This window comes from Erinaceus europaeus, chromosome 20, assembly GCF_950295315.1.
Source record: "Erinaceus europaeus chromosome 20, mEriEur2.1, whole genome shotgun sequence".
Lineage (NCBI taxonomy): Eukaryota > Metazoa > Chordata > Mammalia > Eulipotyphla > Erinaceidae > Erinaceus > Erinaceus europaeus.
In genome coordinates, this window is record NC_080181.1 from 2,271,156 (window position 1) to 2,286,100 (window position 14,945).

Sequence of the window (14,945 nt, forward strand, 5' to 3'; positions counted from 1 at the left end):
ACCTCCTGGACATCTCTGTGGTTGCATCCCCCCCCCCCAATTTATTTGATAAGAGACAGAGAGTGGTCCAGAGATAAGGGGAGATAGAGAGACAGAGAGACACCTGCAGCCCTGCCTCACCACTCATGAAGTTTGGCCTGCCTGCTTGCCCCCAGTGTGACTCCCAGGGTAACCCCCAGGGTCTGGAGAAAGGGGACCCCCTGGCCTCTGGCTCCCAGGACATGGGGTTCTTTGGGGACCAATGTGACTAGCCACTGAGCTGAGAGGGAACCAGTGGGCTGGGCTGGAGGGGCCACCGGGGAGCGGGTCCCACTGTGGGGAGGAGTGTGGGCCTCCTGGCTGGTAGGGTAGAGGGGCGGCAGGGCTCCACTGGGGGACAGACACACGCTTCTCTCCAAGGCTGTCTCCCACGGCTCCTTGGCCCCACCAGCTTCTCAAAGAATCCCTCCTTCCAGCCTAACACAAGGCATGCTTCCTCTCGCCTCCAGAGAGGCGGCTCTGGGGAGCAAGCCAGGCACACAAAGAGCTTTGAGTGAATTCAGGGCTCCTGCAAAGAGTACAGACAGAGTCCACTTCTTAGCCAGTAACTTCAGAATGTCTGAAAGAATAACATCCCAAACCTGGCAAACACCAGCACTGCTCTCTCCCTCTATCTCTCCCTCCCCTCTCAGTCCTATCCAATTATATACATATATATATACATATGGAGAGAAAAAGAGATAGATGGAGGTTTTTAACTGATTCTGTTTTTTCCCCCCAGAAATAGTTGGAAAACTCAACAGAGGCCCCACTGCCCCTGGCACCACCCAAACACACACACACACACACACACACAGACACACACATACACAGAGACACACACACATATACACACACAGAGACACAGAGACACACACACAGAGACACACACACAGACACACACACATACACACACACAGACACACACACAGAGACACACAGACACACACATACAAACACAGACACACAGAGACACACACACATATACACACACAGAGACACAGAGACACACACAGACACACACACAGAGACACACACACAGACACACACACATACACACACACAGACACACACACAGAGACACACAGACACACAGACACACACATACAAACACAGACACACAGAGACACACACACGCAGAGACACACACACATATACACATACACTCACAGACACACACATACACACAGACACACAGAGACACAGAGACACACATATACACACACAGAGACATAGAGACACACACAGACACACACACAGAGACACACATACAGACACACATACACATACACACACAGACACACACAGAGACACACAGACACATACACACACACAGAGACACACACACATACACAGACAGACACACACACACATACAAACACAGACACACAGAGACACACACACTCAGAGACATACACACATATACACATACACTCACAGACACACACACACATACACACACACACACACACACACACACACACACACACACACACACACACACACACACCCGGCCAGCACCCCTGGGCCTGAGCACAGAGCTCCGTCTACTCAGAGTCCCTCCACTAAACAGAGCTACGTGCAGCATGAGAAAGGTTCCCTGGACCGGCGTCAGCCTCTGCACACGCAGTGCGGACACCCAGGTGGAGAAGTCCAGGCTTCCCTCCCCAAGGCCCCGCACCACCTGCATGGCTGCCTGAATGCCAGACGCCAGCGCCCGTGGGCCCGCGCACCCACTCAGGGGCTCACGGATGTGCATAGGGCTCACCGCACCCACCACCAAAAGCCCCTCAGCCTCTCTCCTGCCCACGTCCCGTCGGGAGCCAGCACGAACGGCTCTCAGAATCCATGGGTCCATTTCACTGCTACCGTCTCTTCTGTAAGTGCATTTGCGTTAGCTATCTGTATCCGTGCGTGAATGAGACCATCCCGAAGTTGTCTTTTACTTCTTCTCCTCCTTCTCCTTCTTTTTGCCTCCAGGGTTATTGCTGGGGCTCAGTGCCTATACTACAAACCCACTGCTCCTGGAGGCCATTTTTCCCATTTTGTTGCCCTTGTTGTTATTGCTATTGTTGTTGTTGAACAGGACAGACAGAAATGGAGAGAGGAGGGGGAGACAGAGAGGGGAGAGAAAGACAGACACCTGCAGACCTGCTTCACCACATGTGAAGCGACTCCCCTGCAGGTGGGGAGCCGGGGGCTCGAACTGGGATCCTTATGCCGGTCCTTGTGCTTTGCGCCACGTGTACTTAACCCGCCGCGCTACTGCCCGGGCCCGTCCTTTACTTCTTAATATATCTTTTAGTAATTAATTAGATAGAGACAGACAGAAATTGATAGAGGAAGGGCAGATAGAAAGGGAGAGGGAGAGGGAGAGGAAGAGAGAGATGCCTGCAGCCCTGCTTCACTGCTTGTGAAGCTTCCCCACTGCAGGTGGGGAGTGGGCTTGAACTCAGGTCCTTGTGCATGGTAATATATGCATTCAGTCTGGTGTGCCACTGCCTGGCCCTTTTTTTTTTTTTTTTTTGCCTCCAGGGTTATCACTGGGGCTGAGTGCCTGCACTATGAATCCACCACTCCTGCAGGCCATTTTTTCTTTCTTTTTTTTTTTTTAACTAGGACAGAGAGAAATTAAGAGAGAACTGGTAGAGGAGAGAAAAATAGATACCTGCAGACCTGCTTCACCGCTCATGAAGGGGAAAAGCCCCCTGCAGGTGGGGAGCAGGGGCTCGAACCTGGTCCTTGGCGCTTGGTAATAGGTGCGTTTAACCTGGTGCACCACTGCCCGGCCTCCCTGTCTTTTGCTTCTTTGCTTGCATGCATCTCTGTACGCCTGGAGTCTCACACCATTGTGAACCAGTGTTAAATCAATGGGGGTGGGGGGGAAGCACCTACAAATATTTTCTCCCAACCAGCAAAATCAAAATGTGGAAGAGCCATCCACCCCTTTAAGCTAGACAAATAGGAGGGCTTAGCTGCTGCAGACCTCTGTTATGGGGGCAGGGGTCCTCGCTCCCGGCCGCAGAGGGCCGTGGTGACGTGCTGTCCCGTGTCCTGAGACAGCCGGCCTTGAGCATCACACGGGGTCCCCAGGCAGGGAGCTGGGCCTGGCTCAGGAGGAGCGCACGCCAATGGGCCGCCCAGCTGCAGGAGAGCCGCCTCTCACATGGCAGAGCGCTATACTTAGGGCGCAGATGCTATTTTAAAAAGCTGTTCGCAAGTCTTCTGAGTCTCTCTTCCCAGTGGGGGAATGTGCAAATTGAAGCCGCTTTTCCCGACACTTGTCACAGCCTGTGGATGATTTAATGGGAATGTTTCCCCAACACGACCGCCCTGCGGTCCCGTTTTTTTTTTTTTTTTTTTTTTGGGGGGGGGAAGAATATCCCATGCTTGTTAGAATCTGCTCAGGATGACAACGTCTGTGCAACAGCTCCGCTGTACAAAACAAAACAAACAATACGGCAGTGGGCGTGAGGCTCTAGTTCATGGGCTCGCAGGGTGGACACGTGCCTCCCTGGTCTTAGCTCCAAGCCTGTAGAGACAGCGGCCGGGCTTCCTGGACGCGGGAGAGCAGGCTGCTTCTCCTCCCTCCAGGGCCTCCTGTGCATGGACAGGCTGGAGATGGGTGAGCTTCCCTGAGCGCTCTCTCTCTCTCTCTCTCTCTCTCTCTCTCTCCAGGTGGACACATGAAGGGTTAGAGGCATTCAATAGAGGGCCAGGCGGTGGCGCACCTGGTTAAGTGCTCATATTACAATGCACAAGGACCTGGGTTCAAGCCCCTCACCTGTAGGAAGAAAGCTTCATGAATGGCAGGGCTGCAGGCCTCCCTCTCTCTCCTCTCTCTTCTCCTCTCTCTCTCTCTCTCTCGCTCTCTCTCTCTTGGTGGTTACATGAAGGGTTAGAGGGCAGGGGCCAGGCAGTGGTGAACCTGGTTGAGTGCACACACTACGGAGCACAAGGACCCAGGTTCAAGATCCTGGTCCCCACCTGCAGGGTGGAAGCTTCACAAGTGGTGAAGCAGAGCAGCAGGTGGCACTTTCCTCTCTCTCTCTCTCCCCCTCTCCTCTCCTCCCTCTCTCTTTATATCCCCCTCCCATCTCAATTTCTGTCTCTATCCAATAATAAATAAAGTAAAATTTAAAAATAATGAAATTTGGGGGACAGGCGGTGGCGCAGTGGGTTAAGCGCAGGTGGCACAAAGCACAAGGACCGGCCTAAGGATCCCGGTTCGAGCCCCCGGCCCCCCACCTGCAGGGGAGTCGCTTCACAGGCGGTGAAGCAGGTCTGCAGGTGTCTCTCTTTCTCTCTCCCTCTGTCTTCCCCTCCTCTCTCCATTTCTCTCTGTCCTATCCAACAACAAACAACATCAACAATGGCAATAATGAGAACCACAAGGAGGCTACAACAACAAGGGCAACAAAAAGGGGGAAAAATGGCCTCCAGGAGCAGTGGATTCATGGTGCAGGCACCCAGCCCAGCAATAACCCTGGAGGGAAAAGAAAAAAAAATAAAAATAAAATAAAAATAATGAAATTAAATTAAAGAGGGATTCAGTGACCTGCTTAACACCAGGTGAGGGGAACTGCCTCTGGGAAAACCTGGCCTTCAAGAGGGCAACACAGTCTCTCTCTCTCTCTGCCAGTCTCAGACAGTGAAGCCCCAGCTTCCCTGGTCTCCTTGGCTCTGTCCAGGGGCCCAGGCCTGGTGTGACAGCTGTCAGGCTAGTTACCCCCAGCCCCACCCCTGGGTCATGCACGCCTGCCTGCATATCCTTCCTCATTCAAGGCTCATGGTGCATGCTTAGCAAACCAGGAAATAGTGAGAGATGGGATCTTCTCCCCAACTCAGACAAGTCATCAGGCAACAGCGAGACAGGGGTCACGGTTTCCATGGGCCTGAGTAGATCACATGTGTGAGGCGCTTGACATGCTCATATCTATGTATGGAATCTGTCCACTCTCTGTTGTTAACCATCTATTATCTACCAGTGGCCTATTCTCTAGCTTCTTTCTACTTGAATTTTTTTTTATCAATATTAATGTTTACTTACTGGATAGAGACAGAGAGAAATATAGAGGAACGGGGCTGGTTGGGCGCACATGTTACAGTGAGCAAGGACCCAGGTTTGAGCCCCCAGTCCCCACCTGCAGCCCCGTTCCTCTATATTTGCAAATGATGAAGCAGGGCTGCAGGTGTCTCTCTGTCTCTCTCCCTTTTTATACCCTCCTTTCCTCTTGAGTACTGACTGTCTCTATCCAATACATAAAGATAATAACAACAACAACAACAAAAGAAATCTAGAGGAACGAGGAGATATATACACAGAAAGACAGAGACACCTACAACCCTGCTTCACTGCTCTCAAAACCTCCCTCCCCCCCCCGCAGGTGGAGACTGGGGGCTTGAACCCGGGTCCTTGTGCACTGTAACGTGTGTCCAACTGAGTGTGCCACTGTCCGGCCCCATCCTCTACATCCTATTATTACCAACATCATCTCCTAAGATCTGGTACCCACATCTGCCTTGACAGATTCATACCCAGCAGCACCGACTCTTAGTGATGTCGTCAGTCTGTCATCACAGAGGTTGGGACACTCTTTTCTTACTTGTTTCATACCCACTAATCTATATTTCTTTCTTTCTTTCTTTCTTTCTTTCTTTCTTTCTTTCTTTCTTCCTTCCTTTCTCTCTTTCTTTCTTTCTTTCTTTCTTTCTTTCTTTCTTTCTTTCTTTCAGAATTTATTTGTTCATGACAAAGACGAGAAAGAGAAAGAACCAGACACCACTCTGGTACATGTGTTGCCAGGGATTGAACTCAGGACCTCACGCTTGAGAGTCCAGTGCTTTATCCACTGTGCCACCTCTCAGACCACTATCTGTCCCTCTCCATGCTGGGGAGCTTCCTGGGTCTTGCGCTGTGGAGAAGGGGAGGTTCAGAACCCTGCTGACTATCCACACAGTTCACTTCAAAGACATACACTCTGTACACACCAACTAAAAGAAGAAAAAAAAATAGGAATAGAAAAGGGAAAGTTCTCATTAAGATGTCCAATTGCCCTGAATAGCGCTCGGCGTAGAATAGTTCATGCAGGGGCCGAGGCAGCTGAGGAGACAGCTTCTCCAGTCACCCGGAGCCTCAAAGATGAGACAGCAGGAGGCTCAAGCCGTTCAAGTCTCTTCTCTGCAGCCCCTTTCAGGATGTTAAGCATTGTAAATGTGTGCTTAACCACGTGCCACTGCCTGGCCCCCTCTTTCTTTTTATATCTTTTTTTTAATTATCTTTATTTGTTCATTGGATAGAGATAGCCAGAAATCAAGAGGAAGGGGTGGGGGCGGGGAGACACCTACAGCCTCACTTCACCACTCGTGAAGCTTTCCCCTGCAGGTGGGGACCAGGGGCGTGAACCCACGTCCTTGTGCACTGTATTGTGTGCGCCTAGCCAGGTGCGCCGCCACCCAGCCCCCCTCCCTCCACAGCTGCATCTCTTGTGCTCTGGGCGACGCCAGCCCTGCGGTGAGGACTTGCACAGACTAGCCTCTGGGGGCTGTGCTTCTGGGCAGGCGAGCCTGCAGCATTTCTCTCCACCACCCCCTGGGAGACTTTTCTAGAACAACTCTGGCCCGTTCCCTCGCTAGGGAGGCTTCCACAGGAGAGGCTCCTGCTCACCGAGAGATAACTGGTCAAGTCCAGAGAAAGAAACGTCTTGTAGGCGACACCAGGGGAGGAGCCAGGGCCTCACACAGCACAGCCTGTGGTACAGCTGCCTCTTGGCCCAAATGTTTCATTCTTTGTTTTATAAACAGGGGGAGAGAGAGAGAGAGAGAGAGAGAGAGAGAGGGAGAGGGAGAGGGAGAGGATGGACAGAGACAGTCTCACAGGGGACAGCACAGCACCATTGCACCATCCCCTGGAGCTGCTCACCTGGCAAAGTGTGTGTTCTATCCACTGAGCTGTCTCGTGGCCTCAGAGACATTTTCACTGTTCTAACCCAGGGGAGGGGACACGGCACAGGGATAACTGGGTGCCCCCCCGGCCTGGGGTGACAGCGGGCCTCTCCTTCCTGTGCCCTCTGCTCCCCCCCCCACCCCTTCCTCCAGGCACAGATCCAAGCTGTGGGTCCCAGCTTGCTTCCGGTTCGGCCCACGGAATCGTGTGAAGCTCTGATTTGGTCTTGTGCAATTCTTTTTGAAAACATTCTGGTTTGAGCAAGTTCATCAGGTCTATTTTGGGGATGTGCTTTGGTTCAGTTACCACACGGACATGTGGGTTCCGCTCCATGCAGGGCACGGCATGGTGCGGTCGGCTTCTGGCCCTGGTGGACGGGGCTGTCCTCACTGTGGTCTGCTCCCAGGCAGGAGGACGTCGGAGGCCAGGCTGGCTGCGCTCGGGACTCCCCCCCACCCACCCACACCTCTGCCTTGTAGGGGAGCAGGTACCACAGGGAGCAGAGTTAAGATGCACTCAGTCCCCCTGCCCCTCCCTCCTCACTTCATGCTTTTAAACGACCAGATTTGGCTGACAAAGTGAATCTCTTTCATCTCATAGCTATGAAGTTACAACAGCCTCAATGTTTTCGTGTCTTCCTGAAACTGTTTATTTGGACACACTGTGAAGAGGAAAAAGGGGAAAAAGTTTTATGACTCTCCAGGGATTTAAAAAAAAATGCCCATTTGCCCTTATTTTGCAATGATGCTGGTTGTGAAATCCAGACTGAAAACACTGGAGGCAGATGAAGAGTGGAGGCCCCTGTCAAGACTTCCTGATGGCTGTCAACAAACCAAGTTCACAGAGGGAGGGAGGGGTGGGGAGTGGAGGTGGCAATGCAGCCCAAAGCACAAAAGCATGGTGCTTCCTTTATTTGTTTATTTATTGCTTCCAGGATGATTGCTGGGGCTCCCTATGGCACTATGGAGCCTTTGTTCCTGGAGGCCATCTTTTTCCCATTGTTGTTGCTGCTGTCACAGTTGTTGGATAGGACAGAGAGAAATGGAGAGAGGAGGGGAAGACGGAGAGGGGGAAAGAAAGATAGACACCTGCAGACCTGCGGCTTGTGAAGCGACTCCCCTGCAGGCGGGGAGCCGGGGGCTTGAACTGGGATCCTTGCACTTCATACTATGTGCGCTGAACCTGCTGTGCCATCATCCAGGTCCCCCCACTCATTGTTTTTTTTTTTTTTTACAAAACTAAAAAAGAACATTTCACATTTCCAGTGGCTCTGATCATAAAAACCATCTGCAACTGCTCACAAAATAGCTTAAAGAAACATATGAGGGCCGAGTGGTGGCACGCCAGGTTAAGTGCACATAGTATGAAGCATAAGGACCCGTGCAAGGAGCCCAGTTTGAGCCCCCGGCTCCCCACATGCAGAGGAGTCGCTTCACAGGCGGTGAAGAAGGTCTGCAGGTGTCTGTCTTTCTCTCCCTCTCTGTCTCCTCCTCCTTTCTCCATTTCTCTCCATGTTATCCAGTAAAATGGGAAAAATGGCCTCCAGGAGCAGTGGACTCATAGTGCTGGCACTGAGCCCCAGTGATAACCCTGGGGGCAAAAAAGGAAAGAAAGAAGAAACACACACACACTCACACACACACACTCACACACACACACTCACTCACACACACACACACACACACACACTCACACACACACACTCACACACACACTCACACACACACACACACTCACTCACATACACACACTCACACACACTCACACACACACTCACACACACACACTCACACACACACACACACACACTCACACACACACACTCACACACACACACTCACACACACTCACACACACTCACACACACACTCACACACACACACTCACACACACACACACACACTCACACACACACACTCACACACACCCACACACACACTCACACACACACTCACACACACACACACTCACACACACACACTCACACACACACACACACACTCACACACACACACACACACACACACACACACACACACACACACACACACACACCTGCATGCAAGAGCCCAGCTCCTGCACACAGGGAGGGCAGCCTGGGGCAGGGCAGGAGGGAGGAGGCCTCCCAGAGGCTCTGGAAGCTTCTCCAAACCACGGACAAGCAGATGCTGGGTGCCGGGAGCAGCCTGCGGTGCAGTGGGAGATTTCCCCGCGGCTGCTACACTTGGCGGCTCTGGCTGTGAGGGGAGAACGAAGGTGATTAAACTTCAGTCCTGTGGGTTTTTCTTTTGTGGCCAAGGACTGAATGAATTACTGGCAGGAAACTTCAGCTCATGAATTCAGTCAAGACCCCTTTCGTTTGTCAGAGCTGCTTCCTGCCCGTTTCCTTGAAACATCTGCTTCTCGGGTTCAGGGGGAAACGCCCACTCACACTTACACACACCCACCCACCCACCCTCCTTTGTGAGAATGAGCCGTGACCCAAACTTCCCTGTGCAGGAGGACTTTCAGATTCCCTCTGAGCAGAGTTTATTTAAGATCTCTTTAATAGCTTCCTTGTCCTCCTCGCGTCCCTTCCGCTTCTCAGTTCTGGACACTCTCAAGCTGACAAGAGGGCACGTTCGTTCGGGCTGAGAACCTTCCAGAAGGAGCCGGCAGCCCAGTCTGGAGGAGGCTGCCAGGAAGCGGCTCTCCTTACAAGGCAGGGACTTCCTGCTGCAGCTGGCTCTCCATCACAGAACCCCTCCAGGGCAGGGGGACAGGAGGGCAGGGGGGCAGGGGCAAGTAGGCAGGTGGGCAGGGGCAGGAAAGATGAGGGGCAGAGGAACAGGGGGCAGGAGGACTAGGGGGCAGGACCAGGGGGTGGAGATCAGAAGGGCAGGATCAGGATGGCTAGGGACACAGCGGGATGGAGGGCAGGGGACCCGGGGGTAGGGGGAAGAGGGCTGGGGCACAGGAGGTAGGGTAGCAGGGGGGCGGGGACACTGCTCAAGTTCAAGTCCTGGCTCAGGTGGCTCTCAGCCCTCCCATCAGCAGGAAAGAAACATAGGCGAGACAGGAGACGGGCCACGTGGCCACAGAGACACTCAGCACAGTAGAGACAGTGGGAGGGGGACCCGGGTTCAAGCCCCGGTCCCCACCTGCAGGGGGAACTTCACGGGCGGTGAAGCAGGTCTGCAGGTGTCTGTCTTTCTCTCCCCCTCTCTGTCTTCCCCTCCTCTCTTGATTTCTCTGTCCTATCCAACAACAACAGCAGCAACAATAACAGTAACAAGGGCAACAAAATGGGGAAAATGGCCTCCAGGAGCAGTGGATTTGTAGTGCAGGCACCGAGCCCGTGATAACCCTGGAGGCAAAAAAAAAAAAAAACACCCACGGAAGTGGGGTGGGGGTGGGGGTGGCAGGTGAGCTGGTGGTTTCAGCCTGAACAGCAGCTGGCAGTTCTGAGCCTTCAGGGTCCTGCGGCTGCAAGGCTCTAACATGAGTGCAGAAGCCCAGCCTCAGTGTCTGGCCACACGTACTGGAAGAAGCGTCCACTCTGATCTCCCCGTGCTGCAGCCAGGACTGCGAGCTGTGGCCGTGCCTGCCTGTCCCCTGGCCTCTCAGAGCTCACACATGTACTTTTGGGCCATCCCTCCATCTCTCAGAGCTCACACATGTGCTGTTGGGCCATCCATCCCTCCATCAAGTCACCGCAACCCTCATCCCCTTCACACACACGCACACACCCACCACGGAGCCGCTCCCCAGGAAGCCATCCAATCTGAGACATGGTCAGGTAAATTAGATAAGACGTTCTGTCTTTTTAAAAAATTTTTTTATTTAACTTATGCATCTATCTAATCAACTGAAACATAAGGAATTCATGAGGGAGGCCAGATGGTGGTGCACCTGGTTGAATGCAAGGACTCAGGTTCAAGCCCCCAGTCCCCACCTGCAAGAGGCAAGCTTTGCAAGTGGTGAAGCAAGTGTCTTTCTGTCTCTCCCCCTCCCTCTCTCTCTCTCTCTTTTGCATAATCATTATGCTATCTGCCGCGAGGGACCTCCAGGTGCTCGAGGGGCTCCCGGGTCCTGCAAGGGACCCCCATACATATTTTTTAAGGTTTTACTTATTTATTAATGAGAAAGATAAGAGGAAAGAAAGAAGTAGACATCACTCTGGTACATGTGCTGCTGGGGATTGAACTCAGGGCCTCATGCTTGAGAGTCTGATGCTTTATCTACTGCGACAGCTCCCGGACCACCATACATATATATTTTAAAATATTTTATTTATTTATTCATGAAAAATGATAGGAGAGAGAGAAAGAACCCAACATTACTCTCGTACATGTGCTGCTGGGAATTGAATTCAGTACCTCATGCTTGAGAGTCCAAAGCCTTATCCATTGCACCATCTTCCGGACCACTCTCTCCCTCTCTATCTCCCCCTCCCTCTCTATTTCTGGCTGTCTCTACCCATAAATAAAGATAGTGATTATAATAAATTTATTTTTATTTAGTTTTTTTTTTTACCATCACTCACTAATAAAAAGACAGAATCTACAAGCAGAATGTCAAACTCCGCTTTAAGTGTTTTTTTTTGTTTGTTTGTTTCTTTTTTTGGTAGAAAAAAATTCATAAGTAATAAAAATTTTAAGGGATCCATATAGTCTTAAAAAGTCCAATGTCAACATCAAGCCACACACATGCTGACTGATAGAAACCATGAAAAGAACAGGACAAGGAAAAATCAAAAGGTCAATGAAACTAAGCAGCAACGTGAAACCACATATCCCAGGACTTACTTAGAAAATGCAATACTCAAGATATTTCTCCAAAGGTCCATTTTTCCTTGAAATTTCCAAAGGATTTGAAAAATATAAGTGCAGATGCATTTGGGAATATCGAGAAAAACACAACAAAACAAGATTCATAGCGAGATTAGCGTGTCAGTTTTGCCAGTTTCCCTGTCAGTGGAAAAAGTTCATTCGACAAATTAAAAAATAAAAAAATCACAGAGACAGGATGTGGGAGTGTTTCTGTAGATCATGATTTATGGTCTATGGATGTCATGTGAAAGCCTTCTTTCCCAGACTGGAACCCACACGAGACCAGGCTGTCCATCTTCACACAGCCTTTGCTAACATGCCCACGCACCTTGCTTGGGGGTCTTGGGGTGCAGGCCTGGGCATTCTGGGAAAAGGCTTACAGCCTCCCCTAAACGCTGTAGGGGAGCCCTGGCCCCCAACCATATGGCTTGCTCAAGTCTTTGCACTTTCTTTCTCTGTCTCTCTCTTTCATTTTTTTTTTCTGCCTCCAGGGTTATCGCTGGGGCTCAGTGCAGGCACTATGCATCTGCTTCTCCATTTTTCCATCTTTTAAATTTTTTATTGGACAGGACAGAGAGAAATCAAGAGAGGAGGGCAAGACAGAGAGGGAAAGATAGACACCTGCAGACCTGCTTCACGGACCCTCATCTGGGGCGTGCACCCCTCTCTACACAGCTGTGGAGTCACGGGATGGGGGGCAGCTCCAGGGGGGTGAGGAGGTGGGGAGGGAGGGAGGCAAATTCGCGTCCACACACGGGGTCCATGTGGTGACGTGCCAGGAATAGTCAGGGAGTCTGTGGTTGCGCAGGGGCCCTGGGAGGGAGGTGCTGAGAGCAGAGGGGACCCCGAATTCTGCCCCACAGCCTGATGTGGCCTGAGGCTCCCACAGGGTGCAGAGTGGGTGGGAACAGTGACCAGAAGGGGGGTGGCCAACACACCCGACTCAGTGGGGGGACCCCAGGGTGCTCCCCTCCTGCACTGGCTGTTACACCCAGGAAGGTCCCCGGGCTCAGGGCAGAGGCCGGCTTGAAGACACATGATAGCAGGAATGTACACCCCAGCTGCCACCATGAGCCTGAGTCTCCTGGCCCCCTCGTCCCCCAGGGTCCCAGGGACAGCAGTGCCTCCACTGCGTGCGGTGCCCGGCCATGCTCCCCCAGCCCACAGGCCAGGGCCTCCCGTCCACACGCAGGGCCACGTGTGGCAGGTAGAGGACTCTGTCCCCACAGCTGCAGCTGTCACAGCCCCTGGGTCCCTGTGCCCCACCGATGGCTGAGGCTTCCAGAGCCAGGTCCCAGGCACTCTGGTGTCTCCTTGGGCATCGTCTGTGACCTCACGGGACCTGAGGCCACCATCTGAGGCCGGGGTGGAAGGGAAACCTCAAGGGCTGTGTGACAGAGGGGTGTCGTGTCACGCCAGCCCCACAGCATGGGGAGGGGTCTGTTGCCCTGGCCTCCTGCAGTCACCAGGAGGCCCCAGAGAGGACACTGGGTGACATGGATGTCATTGAAAAGCCAGGTGCACCCTGCCTCCCCACACTCCCCTGCAGGGCCCCGGGTACAGGCCACACCGCAGGGCCCCTGGCGGGAAAGGAAGGCAGGCAGGTCAACAGGTGGGCAGGCGGGCAGGTGGGCAGGCGGGCAGGTGGGCAGGCGGGAAAGGAAGGCGGGCAGGCGGGCAGGCGGGCAGGTGGGCAGGCAGGCAGGTGGTCAGGTGGGAAAGGAAGGCGGGCAGGTGGGAAAGGAAGGCGGGCAGGTGGGCAGGCGGGCAGGTGGGCAGGTGGGCAGGTGCGCAGGCAGGCAGGCTCAGGTTCTGGCTGCCAGCCCCAGGACTGGGGAGGAGAGTTGCTTTTTTTTTTAAGTAGACAATTATTTTTTAAAAACTTTATCTCTTTATTGCATAGAGGCAGTCAGAAATTGAGAGGGAAACAGGAGAGAGACAGAGAGACACCTGTAGCCCTGCTTCACCTCTCACAAAGCTTTGCCCCTGCAGGTGGAGACCGGGGGTTCAAACCCTGGTCCTGGCACGTAGTAACATGTACACTCAAGCAGCTGTGCTACCACCTGGCCCCGGGGGCTGCACATTATAAGTTACAGACGGACAGAAACCAGGTGAGAAGGCACCCGAGACCCTCCCTCAGATAGAGCTGCACCGTCTGCACAGTCAGCGGGCCCTTTCTAGAGATTTCAAAGGCAGTCACGCCACCCTCACAGCCGCACAAAACAGCCTTTGTTGCCGGACATGAGAAACACACACTCGTGGCTAAAAAAAGAGGCAGGAAGGAAGTGTGGGGGGTGGAGAGGGCTCCCCTCCAGTGGGCTCTGTGGGCACAGCCCCTCCTGCCCCAGCCTGGACCTCAGCTGGGACCCCAGGGTTCTGCAGGCCCCTGCCCCCTACCTCGTCTGAAGCCCCCCGCACGCCGTCCTGGGAGGCTCTCAGGACGGCTTCTCTCAAAGGCTCTGGGTCAGGCTGCTCCCGCCAGCTTGGGGCTCAGCAGGAAGGCTGGTCAGGATTGCATGGGATGCTACCCGCTGTGGGGGTCCCTGAGAGGCCCGTCCCCCTGCTTCTGGGACAAGTCAGGTGGCTGGAGGTCAGAGCCAGAGCACCCAGGAGCGATATGGTGGTGATGGAGGGGCCGACGCCTCCTGGGCTGGGGAGCAAGGCTGCATCTGGGCATGGCGGCCCCCGAGCCGCACTTGCACAGCATACCTGTCTCCTCCAGGGCTGGTCCCCAGAGCACATGCCCCAGGGCTGGGGGACCACCACGGCATGTGCAGTGTAGGGTGGGCTCCCCAAGACCTGTACCCCCTGCCCTGGCCTCCCTCTGCCCTTCTCAGATGGCCACATGGAAACACTGGCCCCCCAGTGCCTCCCCCACCCCAGACCTGAACTCTGTGCTCCTCCTGCAAGAACACCTGCCCCTCCCCCCAAGACCTCAGCTCCCGGGGAAGCTCCTTAAAAGGCAGGGCCCCCTAAAAGTCCACTCAGAAGGCCCTCAATTGGTCTCTTTAAGAACTCAGCAGCTCGCACAGACACAGGGGTGTACGGCACCCCCCCTCCACTCGCAGGTACCACAGGAACGCTGAATCCACAGACGGGGTGCAGGGCACAGCCTGCCACAGAGCTGGGGAGGGGGATGGGGGTGTCCCTCCAAGCAACCAGCCCCCTCC

General features: G+C 53.5%; 1 protein-coding gene across 2 annotated transcripts in view; it reads right to left on the reverse strand.

Moving 5' to 3' along the window:
• The window catches only part of MAML2 (mastermind like transcriptional coactivator 2), a 114,825-nt gene that overhangs the window by 50,489 nt on the left and 49,391 nt on the right, over nt 1–14,945 (reverse strand). The gene's annotated exons all lie outside the window — the stretch shown is intronic.